The sequence below is a fragment of the Cherax quadricarinatus genome, chromosome 64 (assembly GCF_038502225.1).
Source record: "Cherax quadricarinatus isolate ZL_2023a chromosome 64, ASM3850222v1, whole genome shotgun sequence".
Classification (NCBI taxonomy): Eukaryota; Metazoa; Arthropoda; class Malacostraca; order Decapoda; family Parastacidae; genus Cherax; species Cherax quadricarinatus.
In genome coordinates this window covers 21,940,774-21,955,249 of record NC_091355.1, presented here as the reverse complement: position 1 = coordinate 21,955,249, position 14,476 = coordinate 21,940,774, and the positions used below count along the sequence as shown (strand labels likewise).

The 14,476-nt window shown below is 39.2% G+C and overlaps 1 protein-coding gene and 1 pseudogene across 1 annotated transcript in view; both read right to left on the bottom strand.

The window, feature by feature from the left end:
- Positions 1-14,476, bottom strand: part of LOC138854612 (organic cation transporter protein-like) — a 154,214-nt gene that overhangs the window by 26,975 nt on the left and 112,763 nt on the right. The gene's annotated exons all lie outside the window — the stretch shown is intronic.
- LOC128692792 (NADH-ubiquinone oxidoreductase chain 1-like) lies at positions 12,740-13,738 on the bottom strand (annotated as a pseudogene).

The window sequence follows — 14,476 nt, the reverse complement described above, 5'->3', positions numbered from 1 at the left end:
AGGTTTCACTCCTGGGGAAGGGCCAGAAGAAAACTAGAGCGAGGCTTCACTCCAGGGGAAGTACCAGAAGAAGACTAGAGCGAGGTTTCACACCTGGGGAAGGACCAGAAGAAGACTATAGCGAGGCTTCACTCCAGGGGAAGAACCAGAAGAAGACTAGAGCGAGGTTTCACTCCAGGGGAAGGACCAGAAGAAGACTAGAGCGAGGCTTCACTCCAGGGGAAGGACCAGAAGAAGACTAGAGCGAGGCTTCACTCTAGGGGAACGACCAGAAGAAGACTAGAGTGAGGCTTCACTCCAGGGGAAGTACCAGAAGAAGACTAGAGCGAGGCTTCCCTCTAGGGGAACGACCAGAAGAAGACTATAGCGAGGCTTCACTCCAAGTGAAGAACCAGAAGAAGACTAGAGCGAGGTTTCACTCCAGGGGAAGGACCAGAAGAAGAAGACTAGAGCGAGGTTTCACTCCAGGGGAAGGACCAGAAGAAGACTAGAGCGAGGCTTCATTCCAGGGGAAGGACCAGAAGAAGACTAGAACGAGGTTTCACTCCAGGGGAAGGATCAGGAGAGAAAGACTAGAGCGAGGTTTCACTCCTGGGGAAGGACCAGGAGAAATTTTTTCTTGGATAGAGGCATTGCTGACAAATAGACAGCAGAGAGTTTCCATAAATGGGGAGAAATCAGAATGGGGGCACGTCACAAGCGGTGTTCCTCAGGGGTCAGTGTTGGGCGCGTTGTTGTTCACAATTTACATAAACGACATAGATGAGGGAATAAATAGCGACATAAGCAAATTTGCTGATGACACCAAAATAGGCCGTCCAATTCATCCTAATGAGGACATTAGAGCACTCCAGGATGATTTGAATAGACTTACGCAATGGTCGGAGAAGTGGCAGATTCAGTTTAATATTGACAAATGCAAAGTTCTAAATGTTGGACAGTTAAATAACCATGCCACATATAAACTAAATAATGTAGATGTTAATACTACCGATTGCGAAAAAGATTTAGGAGTTCTGGTTAGCAGTAATCTAAAATTAAGACAACAGTGCATTAGTGTTCGCAATAAAGCTAACAGAATTCTTGGCTTCATATCTAGAAGTATAAATAATAGAAGTCCTCAGGTTGTTCTTCAACTCTGTATATCCTTGGTTAGGCCTCATTTAGACTATGCTGCTCAGATCTGGTCACCATATTTCAGAAAGGATATAAATGCTTTGAAAAACGTACAAAGGAGGATGACAAAGATGATCCCATGCATCAGAAATCTTCCCTATGAGGATAGACTGAGGGCCCTGAATCTGCACTCTCTCGAAAGGCGTAGAATTAGGGGGGATATCGAGGTGAATAAATGGAAAACAGGAATAAATGAAGGGGATGTAAATAGTGTGCTGAAAATTTCCAGCCAAGACAGGACTCGCAGCAATGGTTTCAAGTTGGAAAAATTCAGATTCAGGAAGGATATAGGAAAGCACTGGTTTGATAATAGAGTTGTGGATGAGTGGGACAAGCTCCCGAGTACAGTTATTGAGGCTAAAACGTTGTGTAGCTTTAAAAATAGGTTAGATAAATACATGAGTGGGTGTGAGTTGGACCTGACTAGCTTTGCTGCTGGATCTGATACAGTGCTCCATCCTTGAGTGGGGATGACCAGACTGGGTGGGTCACTGGGATAATCCGGGGGGTGGGTCATTGGTCTAATCCGGGGGGGGGGACATGGACCTGCTCCGCGTGGGTCAGTAGGCCTGTTGCAGTGTTCCTTCTTTCTTATGTTCTTATGTTTCCTCTAGGGGAAGGACCAGAAGAAGACTATAGCGAGGCTTCACTCCAGGGGAAGGACAAGAAGAAGACGACTAGAGCGAGGCTTCACTCCAGGGGAAGAACCAGAAGAAGACTAGAGAGAGGCTTCACTCCAGTGGAAGGACCAGAAGAAGACTAGAGCCAGGCTTCACTCCAGGGGAAGGACCAGAAGAAGACTAGAGCCAGGCTTCACTCCAGGGGAAGGACCAGAAGAAGACTAGAGCGAGGCTTCACTTCAGGGGAAGGATCAGGAGAAAGACTAGAGCGAGGCTTCACTCCTGGGGAAGGACCAGAAGAATAGACCGAGGCTTCACTCCAAGGGAAGGACCAGAAGAAGACTAGAGCGAGGCTTGACTCCAGGGGAAGGACCAGAAGAAGGCTAGAGCGAGGCTTCATTCCAGGGAAAGGACCAGAAGAAGACTAGAGTGTGGCTTCACTCCAGGGGAAGGACCAGAAGACTAGAGCAAGGCTTCACTCCAGGGGAAGAACCAGAAGAAGACTAGAGCGAGGCTTCACTCCAGGGGAAGAACCAGAAGAACACTAGAGCGAGGCTTCACTCCAGGGGAAGGACCAGAAGAACACTAGAGCGAGGCTTCACTCCAGGGGAAGGACCAGAAGAAGACTAGACTAAGGCTTCACTCCAGGGGAAGGACCAGAAGAAGACTAGAGCAAGGCTTCACTCCAGGGGAAGGACCAGAAGGCTAGAGCGAGGCTTCACTTAGTGGAAGGACCAGAAGATTTTGTAATGAAATATTTAACCTATGATGATTTTTCTATATATTTTCCATACCACTCTAAGCATAAATAACATGACATTTGCATGTCACTTATCATGTGCAGTTTATTGTGCATGATAATAAAAAACATTGTAATACTTTGTGAAAGAAAATGAAACCTATGTAAATATTGTTTTAAGTTTATGTTTAATATTTGCATCACATTTATCATGTACAATGAATAACACCTTGAAGAATATATTCCTGTTTCTTTAGAAAAATTAGAAAAGTTTTATGGACTCAGTGGAAATTAGTCACATTTTATTTTGTGTTTTTCTAGGTAAACTACACACATGTTGGTGCTGCTGCTGTGTATGTTAATAATGTTGTAACTGTGTTTGTGTGTGTTGCGATGAGTTTGTGTTTAGAAAAAAAGATTAACAGATTCTCTCTCTTCCACATGTGAGGTGTATTTTGTTCCTTGCCTAATAAACGAATTGCTATTGCCAATTATGACATGTGTTCCTGCTCCTGGTTACAGGTGTAAATATTTTTATCTTCTGAGGCGCCAAACCTCGTCCTGTGGGATGCGGTTCTAACAAATAATTTTCATTAACAACTATGACAGGTGTGTCACCTGCTGGCAGCAGGTGTAACTAAATTTCATATCTTGTGCGGTCACACAAGCGTCTCTCCTCCCGCCTATACATTCCTAGGTTTAACAATGTCTTGAACAGACTCTGCCTACATGGAACTGCGACTTTAAGCAAAGTAGTGTGTGTACTGGTAATATTCAGTATGTGAAATGTAACTCTGTGATACTGACGGATAGTGTGAAAATTTACTCCTTCACAGGTGGGAGAGTAGTATTGATTGTGATTTTTGGTTGTGAGTGTAATGGTTGTGAATGTCACTACAGTTGTGAATACTTGTGAATTGTGAGTGTGTTTTCCTAAGTTTGTAATGGTGGTTGTGATGGACTTGTTAGTGCTTGTGAGGTGGTTATGAACTATGATTTCGTAGAGATCTGTGAGTCTTGTAATTGTTGTCGTACTTGAGTTGTTAGCTAGAGTTGAGAAGTGGTTTTGAACTGTCATTTTCTATTATATTTTTCCACACCCGCAAGTTTGTCGACGAAAATGTAAAGCGAGGCATCACCATACTGTGGCGTGACCATCCCACCACCTGACCACAACCTGGGCTCAAGACAGGGAGGGTGGGGATGCCTCCTTGGCCAGTTAAACAGCCTGACCACAACCTGGGCTCAAGACAGGGATGGTGGGCACGCCACCTTGACCAGTTCAACATATGATTTTATACACCACTATGTTGGTATTTTATCTCCTATGAGAATAAGAGATGTGGCTTATTATCATGTTTGTCCTTGCAGAACCTGGAGATGTGTAAGTAGTCAGAAACATTTACTGTGGGACCCAGGAGATACCTAAGACCTTATAAGTGCTAAGGAGCCAACTTTTGTTTAACTGTGAGACCAAGAGCTGCACCTTGATGGGCCGAGAGATGTGTCAGAAACATGTGCTTTGGGACCCAAGAGTTGTAGTATAGACTCATCCTTGACTAATATGGGTAAAAATATGTACAAGTGAATGAAAACTCTGACTCACTACATACAACTTAATTTAAATAAGAACATAAGAAAGGAGGATCACTGCAGCAGGCCTGTTGGCCCATACTCGGCAGGTCCTTTGCAATCCATCCCACTAACAAAATCCTTCTTTGAAAAATCATTAATTACATTTCATTAACATTCTTTGAGGGAAAACTTGTTCCAGTGAATTGGAAGAAAAACTTTTTATGGGGGAAATCTTGATACAAGATAATGGAACTCTCTTCATAGATATAAATCGGGGAAAAACGGAGAAAAAATCTAACTTATAGAAAATATTGTTCCTGCCGATGCAGGTTATTTAGTTTATTTAAAACAAATGTTTTGAAAACATTTAAAGGAAGATTTTTCCAATACCCACCAACATATAAATTTAGTTTATACTAAAATTAATTTTACCCCTAAGAAAAAAATTAAAAAATTTAAAGATATAGGAAGAAACCTTTTTCAAGCCATATACATCAATTTATCATATCGCAATCGCAGTAAAGTTCCCCGTACCCAAATAAATGCAAACCTGACCATTACCAATTTTATATAAAATCCTAAAATACATACCACTTGCGGCGGCAGCGGCAGCAACGGTATCCTACCAGCTCTTCTTTCTCAAAAAAACATCGCTCATCAAAACTTGTGATGGCCTAAGTGAAAGTTCAACTACATGAACCCACGTAGACCACAACATGACCCAAGAATACTAAGAATGTAACCCAAATCTTGACAAAATTAGAAGATCTAAGGAAGACAGCCCTGCTAACCCAAACACTGCCTCCGCTGCCAGACAATCACTTAACCCAAGCTCCGAGAAAACAAGCCTTCTCCTCCATTGCTACACAGTATCTACTTCAGTGATACTATGAAAGGATATCGCAGAAGAAACAACACCAGTAATAAAAGAATAACAGCAAGGACCCTAGAACTCAACTTGTCTACCCAGCAGGACGCCAGTGTATCATCAACCCCTCTCTCCGCCGCCACCCAAGGAACAACAACAACAACAACAAACATGGCTGACTCCCCCTCCAACTCCACTCCCTTCAAAGGATTCACCCATGATAACTCAGGTATGATTATTCCTGACAATATCAAGGACTACATCGTTTCTCTAGAAAATGAAATCAAAGATATCAAAGCAACACTCGAGCGACGAGAATCCAAGATAATCAACCTCGAGAATAAGATCCAAAACCTTGAAGAGAAGATTACATCGGGAAGTGTTGACACAGAAAATACTCTAAAAGCAGCTATAGCCAGTCACACTGAGCAAATAACAACAATAAATATGAAGGTTGAAGAAGCAATCAAGGATTGGAATCAGAACATGCACACTCGACTAAATGAATACCTTGATTTCCAAGACGACAAAACTGAACAAGATAAGTTGTCTGATGCAGTTATAATAAACAGTCCACACATTCCTAGTGACATAACACAAGCACAGTGCAAAGAAACTGCTATCAGGATAATACAGAACCACGTACAAGTCATCGTGCAAAACAATGAAATCAAAGAAACACGTTTGCTAGGAAAACCAGGAAGTAAACACAGTATAATGATCAGACTTCATTCATACGATAAAAGAAAGGACCTAATTAAATCAGCAATTACAATGAAAAATGGAGTGTACATAAATGAGTGTCTAACAAAAAAACGTCAAAACCTTCTGTTCAGGCTGAGAAAACTTAAACAGGAAAACAAAATACATCAGTGTTTCACGCGAGATGGGAAAATACTAGTAAGGAAAACAACAACAGGACAACAATATACCATCTCAAATGAACACGATTTCTCTACCTTCCTTAGAAAAGCTGACATTTCTGTAACAGATTAGATAAGTGCCCTTAATACATATATACGTGTGGTACATATAGTGTACGTTACTATTATATTGTGCATAATTATTTTTATTATTTTTCATCACTAGCTAATGCCAACTACCTCCAATACTCTATACTTCTTTCTTACTGCTATTAATTGCTCATAATTTTAAACTACAAGTCAAATCTTACTTCAAATTAATAATATTCATTATTCTTACCTGTCCATTTAATTTTGTTTATCACTACTTGTTTTTTTTAGTCACTTTTCATTGTGTATGCAATTAGTGTATATTCCAATTACTTTTTTGCAAGTACCAAAACTATCTTTTGCTAGCTAGTACCAACTACCTCATTTTTTTTACTTTTATTGTGCAATAAACTGCTCAATTTATTTAATATTACAAATCAGATCTTACTCCTAAACCAATATTATTTCATAGTGACCACCTGTCCATTTAACTTTGTTTACCATTACTTAATTTTAGTCCCTTATATATTTTCTCCTTTATTTTAGCTTTATATAACTACCCTAGTTTATATATTCACAATTGTTAAAATAATCAAGGTGCTATTCTCAGGTGCTAAAGTAGAATAAGTTCACAATTTTGCCATAATATTCCAAAGCTCATTATTTGATTACCACTTTATTGTTCACCACAACTTATATTAGTCCCTTTTATATTATTATTTTATACTATAATTCTAACTTTAAAGAATTACCTTTATAGTACTACCTACTATCATATTCCCAAGCTCCATTATTTGATCATCACTTTATTTGTATTAGTCCCTTTTATATTGTCTCCTTTATTTTAGCTTAAAAAAAAAAAAAAAGAAAAAAAAAAAAAAAAAAAAAAAAAAAACCTACCTTAGCTCATTATTTTACATTTGTTAAATAATTCAGGTGCTATTTTTTAGCTTAAGACTATTTACTTTGTTTTATACTTAATTCTAACTATAGATTCACTACAAATCTTATGATTACAAGCATTGATCCTGATACCAGTCTCTTATTTAATGACTTAAATGAATCAAACAGTTACTGTAATTACTACACTGGAGTTTACCTGGAGTTTACCTGGAGAGAGTTTCGGGGGTCAACGACCCCGCGGCCCGGTCTGTGACCAGGCCTCCTGGTGGATCAGCGCCTGATCAACCAGGCTGTGCTGCTGGCTGCACGCAAACCAACGTACGAGCCACAGCCCGGCTGATCAGGAACTGACTTTAGGTGCTTGTCCAGTGCCAGCTTGAAGACTGCCAGGGGTCTGTTGGTAATCCCCCTTATGTATGCTGGGAGGCAGTTGAACAGTCTCGGGCCCCTGACACTTATTGTATGGTCTCTTAACGTGCTAGTGACACCCCTGCTTTTCATTGGGGGGATGGTGCATCGTCTGCCAAGTCTTTTGCTTTCGTAGTGAGTGATTTTCGTGTGCAAGTTCGGTACTAGTCCCTCTAGGATTTTCCAGGTGTATATAATCATGTATCTCTCCCTCCTGCGTTCCAGGGAATACAGGTTTAGAAACCTCAAGCGCTCCCAGTAATTGAGGTGTTTTATCTCCGTTATGCGTGCCGTGAAAGTTCTCTGTACATTTTCTAGGTCGGCAATTTCACCTGCCTTGAAAGGTGCTGTTAGAGTGCAGCAATATTCCAGCCTAGATAGAACAAGTGACCTGAAGAGTGTCATCATGGGCTTGGCCTCCCTAGTTTTGAAGGTTCTCATTATCCATCCTGTCATTTTTCTAGCAGATGCGATTGATACAATGTTATGGTCCTTGAAGTTGAGATCCTCCGACATAATCACTCCCAGGACTTTGACGTTGGTGTTTCGCTCTATTTTGTGGCCAGAATTTGTTTTGTACTCTGATGAAGATTTAATTTCCTCATGTTTACCATATCTGAGTAATTGAAATTTCTCATCGTTGAACTTCATATTGTTTTCTGCAGCCCACTGAAAGATTTGGTTGATGTCCGCCTGGAGCCTTGCAGTGTCTGCAATGGAAGACACTGTCATGCAGATTCGGGTGTCATCTGCAAAGGAAGACACGGTGCTGTGGCTGACATCCTTGTCTATGTCGGATATGAGGATGAGGAACAAGATGGGAGCTAGTACTGTGCCTTGTGGAACAGAGCTTTTCACCGTAGCTGCCTCGGACTTTACTCTGTTGACGACTACTCTCTGTGTTCTGTTAGTGAGGAAATTATAGATCCATCGACCGACTTTTCCTGTTATTCCTTTAGCGTGCATTTTGTGCGCTATTACGCCATGGTCACACTTGTCGAAGGCTTTTGCAAAGTCTGTATATATTACATCTGCATTCTTTTTGTCTTCTAGTGCATTTAGGACCTTGTCGTAGTGATCCAGTAGTTGAGACAGACAGGAGCGACCTGTTCTAAACCCATGTTGCCCTGGGTTGTGTAACTGATGGGTTTCTAGATGGGTGGTGATCTTGCTTCTTAGGACCCTTTCAAAGATTTTTATGATATGGGATGTTAGTGCTATTGGTCTGTAGTTCTTTGCTGTTGCTTTACTGCCCCATTTGTGGAGTGGGGCAATGTCTGTTGTTTTTAGTAACTGAGGGACGACCCCCGTGTCCATGCTCCCTCTCCATAGGATGGAAAAGGCTCGTGATAGGGGCTTCTTGCAGTTCTTGATGAACACAGAGTTCCATGAGTCTGGCCCTGGGGCAGAGTGCATGGGCATGTCATTTATCGCCTGTTCGAAGTCATTTGGCGTCAGGATAACATCGGATAGGCTTGTGTTAATCAAATTTTGTGGCTCTCTCATAAAAAATTCATTTTGATCTTCGACTCTCAGTCTGGTTAGCGGCTTGCTAAAAACTGAGTCATATTGGGACTTGAGTAGCTCACTCATTTCCTTGCTGTCATCTGTGTAGGACCCATCTTGTTTAAGTAGGGGCCCAATACTGGACGTTGTTCTCGATTTTGATTTGGCATAGGAGAAGAAATACTTTGGGTTTCTTTCGATTTCATTTATGGCTTTTAGTTCTTCCCGCGATTCCTGACTCCTAAAGGATTCTTTTAGCTTAAGTTCGATGCTTGCTATTTCTCTGACCAGTGTCTCCCTGCGCATTTCAGATATATTGACCTCTTTTAGCCGCTCTGTTATTCTTTTCCGTCGCCTGTAAAGGGAGCGCCTGTCTCTTTCTATTTTACATCTACTCCTCCTTTTTCTTAGAGGAATAAGCCTTGCGCATACATCGAGTGCCACCGAGTTAATCTGTTCTAGGCATAAGTTTGGGTCTGTGTTACTTAGTATATCTTCCCAGCTTATATCGGTTAGGACTTGGTTTACTTGGTCCCACTTTATGTTTTTGTTATTGAAGTTGAATTTGGTGAATGCTCCCTCGTGACTAGTCTCATTTTGTCGGTCTGGGGCTCCACGCATACATGTCTGAACCTCAATTATGTTGTGATCTGAGTATATTGTTTTTGATATGGTGACATTTCTTATCAGATCATCATTGTTAGTGAAGATGAGGTCTAGTGTATTCTCCAGTCTAGTAGGCTCTATTATTTGCTGGTTTAAATTGAATTTTGTGCAGAGATTTAAAAGCTCGTGTGAGTGTGAGTTTTCATCAGAGCTGCCTCCTGGTGTTATTACTGCAACAATATTATTTGCTATATTCCTCCATTTTAGGTGCCTTAAGTTGAAATCCCCCAGGAGCAAGATGTTGGGTGCAGGAGCTGGAAGATTTTCCAGACAGTGGTCAATTTTTAACAGCTGTTCCTGGAATTGCTGGGATGTTGCATCCGGAGGCTTGTAGACTACCAGAACAATCAAAGGCACTTCTCAGTGCCAACAACAACATAACTATCTTTAACTACAATATCAGATCTTTAAGCAAGCATTACGATGACCTCATAGCATTACTAAATTCCTTACATGCCAATATGTTCATCATTACACTAACTGAAACCTGGCTAAAGCCTGATAGTACAGATGTCTATGCCATTCCTGGTTACACAGCCATACACAACTGTAGGCCAGACCAACAAGGGGGTGGCACAGCCATATACTACTCAGACCAACTAGAATGTATCACTAATACTTGCACAAGGGATGAACATGGGGAATATATAATAGCCAAATTCAAATCCAAATACCTACAAAAACCTCTCACATTGATAAACATCTACAGAGTTCCACAGTCAAACATTAGCCAATTTAGTCAAAACCTAGGAAGTATGATAACTGATGCACGCATGAACAAAGATCACTTACTACTCTCAGGTGACTTCAATATAAATCTCCTGCAAGACCAGGACCCACACGTTACTGAATTCACAAACACAATGAGTAACTGTATGTTGCTACCAACAGTAACAAAACCTACAAGAGTTACAGAGACTAGTGTTTCCCTACTTGACCACATCTGGACCAACACCATATCCCCTTTAAAATCAGGCATAATTACAGATAATACCACAGACCACTACCCGACTTTCCTCATAACAACTCTTGGTAAATTACCCCAAGACACTACTAAAGTCACCTTCAGACTTCACAATGAGGCAGCCATTAATAACTTCACAACAGCAGTAGCAAACATTGACTGGCACACTGAGCTAGAAATCTATACAGATATTGACGAATGTATTAATAATTTTCTAAAAAAGACCCAATACCTCTATAACAAGCACTGCCCTAAAAAAACTAAACAGATGACAGCTAAGAGACTGAACAGTCCCTGGCTAACACCCAGCATTCTCAAATCCATAAATACAAAACACCAATATGAAAAACAGTACAGAATGGGTCACATAACCAGAGACCAAACAAAACGTTACTCGTCAATCCTAACCAGCCTGATAAGAAGGGCAAAAAAATTGTATTATGAGAACAGATTATCCAACTTACGAGGTGATATAAAAAAGACCTGGAAAACCCTATCAGAAATTCTAGGAACAAAAAAGATATCACGAAATAGCGAAATAAAATTAGCAAAATCAGATGAACCCCAACTCCCACCAACAGAAACAGCAAACAGACTCAATGATTTCTTCTCCACTATAGGACAAAACCTTGCCAATAAAATCCCAAGCTCAGATACCCCACCAAATGACTACCTCACCGGCAACTACCCGAACACACTGTTCCTAGCTCCGACTAACCCATACGAAGTCTCCCTTATTATCAACACACTAAAAAACAAGGCAGGAGATTTAAATACCTTACCACCCTTTATATACAAAAAAGTGTCACAAGTGCTATCACCAATCATTGCAACACTCTTTAACAAATCCATTGAATCCTCCACCTTCCCTATAGTACTCAAAATAGCAAGGGTCACCCCGATCCACAAAGGAGGAGACCAAACAGAGTTGAATAACTATAGGCCAATATCCAACTTACACCCTCTCTCAAAAATCTTCGAAAAATTAATTCATAAACGAATCTACTCCTACCTTATCTCCCAAAACATACTCAACCCCTGCCAATTTGGATTCAGGCCTAATAAAAATACTAATGATGCTATTATACACATGCTAGAACATATATACACTGCAATAGAGAAAAAAGAAGTCCCACTGGGGATCTTCATTGACTTACGTAAAGCTTTTGATACAGTTGACCATGACTTGCTCCACGTAAAATTGTCACACTATGGTATAAGAGGGCACTCCCTCACCTACCTCAAGTCATACCTCAGCAACAGAAGCCAATATGTGTATGCAAATGGGGCAAACTCCTCTGCACAACCAATTACAGTTGGTGTCCCACAGGGAAGTGTCCTTGGCCCTCTTCTCTTTCTCCTATACATAAATGACCTACCAAATGCTTCTCAATTACTCAGACCCACACTATTTGCAGATGACACTACATACGTCTTCTCCCACCCGAGCCCAGTCACGCTAGCCAATACTGTAAATACCGAATTACAGAAAATATCTACCTGGATGAGAACTAACAAACTTACACTAAACATTGACAAAACCTACTTCATTCAGTTTGGTAACAGAGCTACAGATGTCCCTCTTAACATAATGATAAACGGATCACCTATCACAAAGCTAACAGAGGGAAAATTCTTAGGAATCCACCTTGATAATAGACTCAAATTTCATACACATATACAACAAATTTCTAAGAAAATTTCCAAGACTGTAGGCATACTATCGAAGATACGGTACTATGCTCCACAGTCAGCCCTCCTGGCCCTATATCACTCTCTTATTTACCCCTATCTCACCTATGGAATTTGTGCATGGGGCTCAACAACAAGTAACCATCTCAGACCACTAATTACCCAACAAAAGGCTGCAGTTAGAATGATAACAAATTCTCACTATAGGCAGCACACTCCACCAATATTCAATACACTAAATCTCCTCACCATACAAAACATCCATACTTACTACTACACCTATTACATACATAGAACACTTAACTCTGATATTAACCCTCCCCTCAAACATCTCCTTGCCAACCTCAACAGAACACATGACCATAACACAAGGCACAGATCACTCTTTGATGTTCCTCGTGTCCATCTCACACTATGTAAAAACTCAATGCACATAAAAGGCCCTAAAATCTGGAATTCATTACCTGTAAATATAAAAGAAACACTACCTGTTTATAAATTCAAGTCTCTTCTCAAAGATCACTTACTCACCCAAAACCAAATAAATACTGAATAACTGAACCTTATAAATTGTATATCTTAAATGTTTCTCACAATTATATCACATAAATGTTAAACCTAAAACCCAATCTAACTTTATTATTTTTTAAATACACTACCTAACAGAATACTCCATTCTACTGAATGTACAACAATGCATACAACCATATGACCTGTCTTTGTAATACTCACTTGTGCTTTATAGTAACCTGTTTACATTAATGTTTTATCACTGATTTCATCATTGCTTAGTTAATCTTAAGTTAATTTTAAGCCAGCCCGTAATGCTATGCATAGTAAAAGTGGCTTTGGCATACTGCTCTTACTTGTATTTGTTGTACCTCTGTATGTGTGCTCAAATTTTTAAATAAATAAATAAATAAATAAATAACCTTAAAACTCTTCCCCCTAAAAATAATAATGTTGATACTCCACTCATAAACAAAATTCTGACATACTCAGCTATAAAAATTAACACAAAACCTCCTCTTCTATATTCAGTATTAAATCCAGAAACTAATTCAGATTCTCCCTCTGCAAAATCAAAAGGAGTACGATTTATCTCTGCCAAACAAGAACCCAATCAAACCATAGACAATGGAAATGTTAATCAAATAAATCACATTCTTTCTTGATAATATCTTTATTCTATAAACCTAAATCTCCTGACTAAAAACACATAAGATAACAAAATTAAAGCCAACCTTACCTCATATGAAATAGTTTGTGCTACAGCACGAAGACTTCCTAATAAAGAATATTTACAATTTGAAGCTCATCCAGCCCTTATCAAAGGGTAGACCCCTAATCTTAAACAACATAAAAAAATAATATACCCATATCAAAATCTACTAATCCTAAATCATATGGAATAACCCTTCACAAAATTAAAGCGATAAATAAACCAAATACCGGCGATAAATAATAAGGTAAAAAATTAGATATCACCGGCGAATTCTGCTCTTTTATAAACAATTTAACAGCATCTGAAAAAGGCTGAAGTAATCCTAAAACACCTAATTTATTTGGGCCCTTACGAATTTGAATGTAACCTAAAATTTTACGCTCCAGAAGAGTTACAAATGCCACTCCAACTAATACACAAATTATCAACATTAAATATCTCATAATTGTAATAATCACAGCACTATTTCCAATACTTTTACTTATAGAGTATTTCCTATATAATTAAATTCTAAATTTAACGCATATTCTCTGCCAAAGTAAATTTAATTCTAGGTACACCTTCCAGTACACCTACTATGTTACGACTTATTCCACCTTAAATGGAAGTGACGGGCGATATGTACATATTTTAGTTCTCATATCACACTAACTTACTAAATTGTGTATTACAATTAAATCCCCCTTCACAGAAACTATTCTATCACTGATACGTAATAAATAAATTTTATTGTAACCCATTTCTTCTCACCCATAAACCGCACCTTGATCTAATATACTTTAACTTCTTAAATTTCAATAACTACCCCAACAAAGGTTATCTGATAATGACGGTATACAAACTGTTAAACAAGAGTAAGTAAGATTCTTCGTGTTATATCATTTACAGAACAGGTTCCTCTAACAAGACTAAAATACCGCCAAATTCTTTGAATTTAAAGACCGTATCTATTAATATTCAAGTTTTATTTTTTATCTTTTAAGTATAGCAGGGTATCTAATCCTGGTTTATATCTTAATTCCCTGGTCTGTTCCTCTTTATAATTCAACTTCTATTTATTTTCAATAAACCAATTTCACCTTTTATTACTATAAATTTCAATTCACTTTTAAACGTAAGAATAACCTAAACTAAAACACTTTTACTAAGCTTTTAAGTCTAACCGCGATTGCTGGCACAAA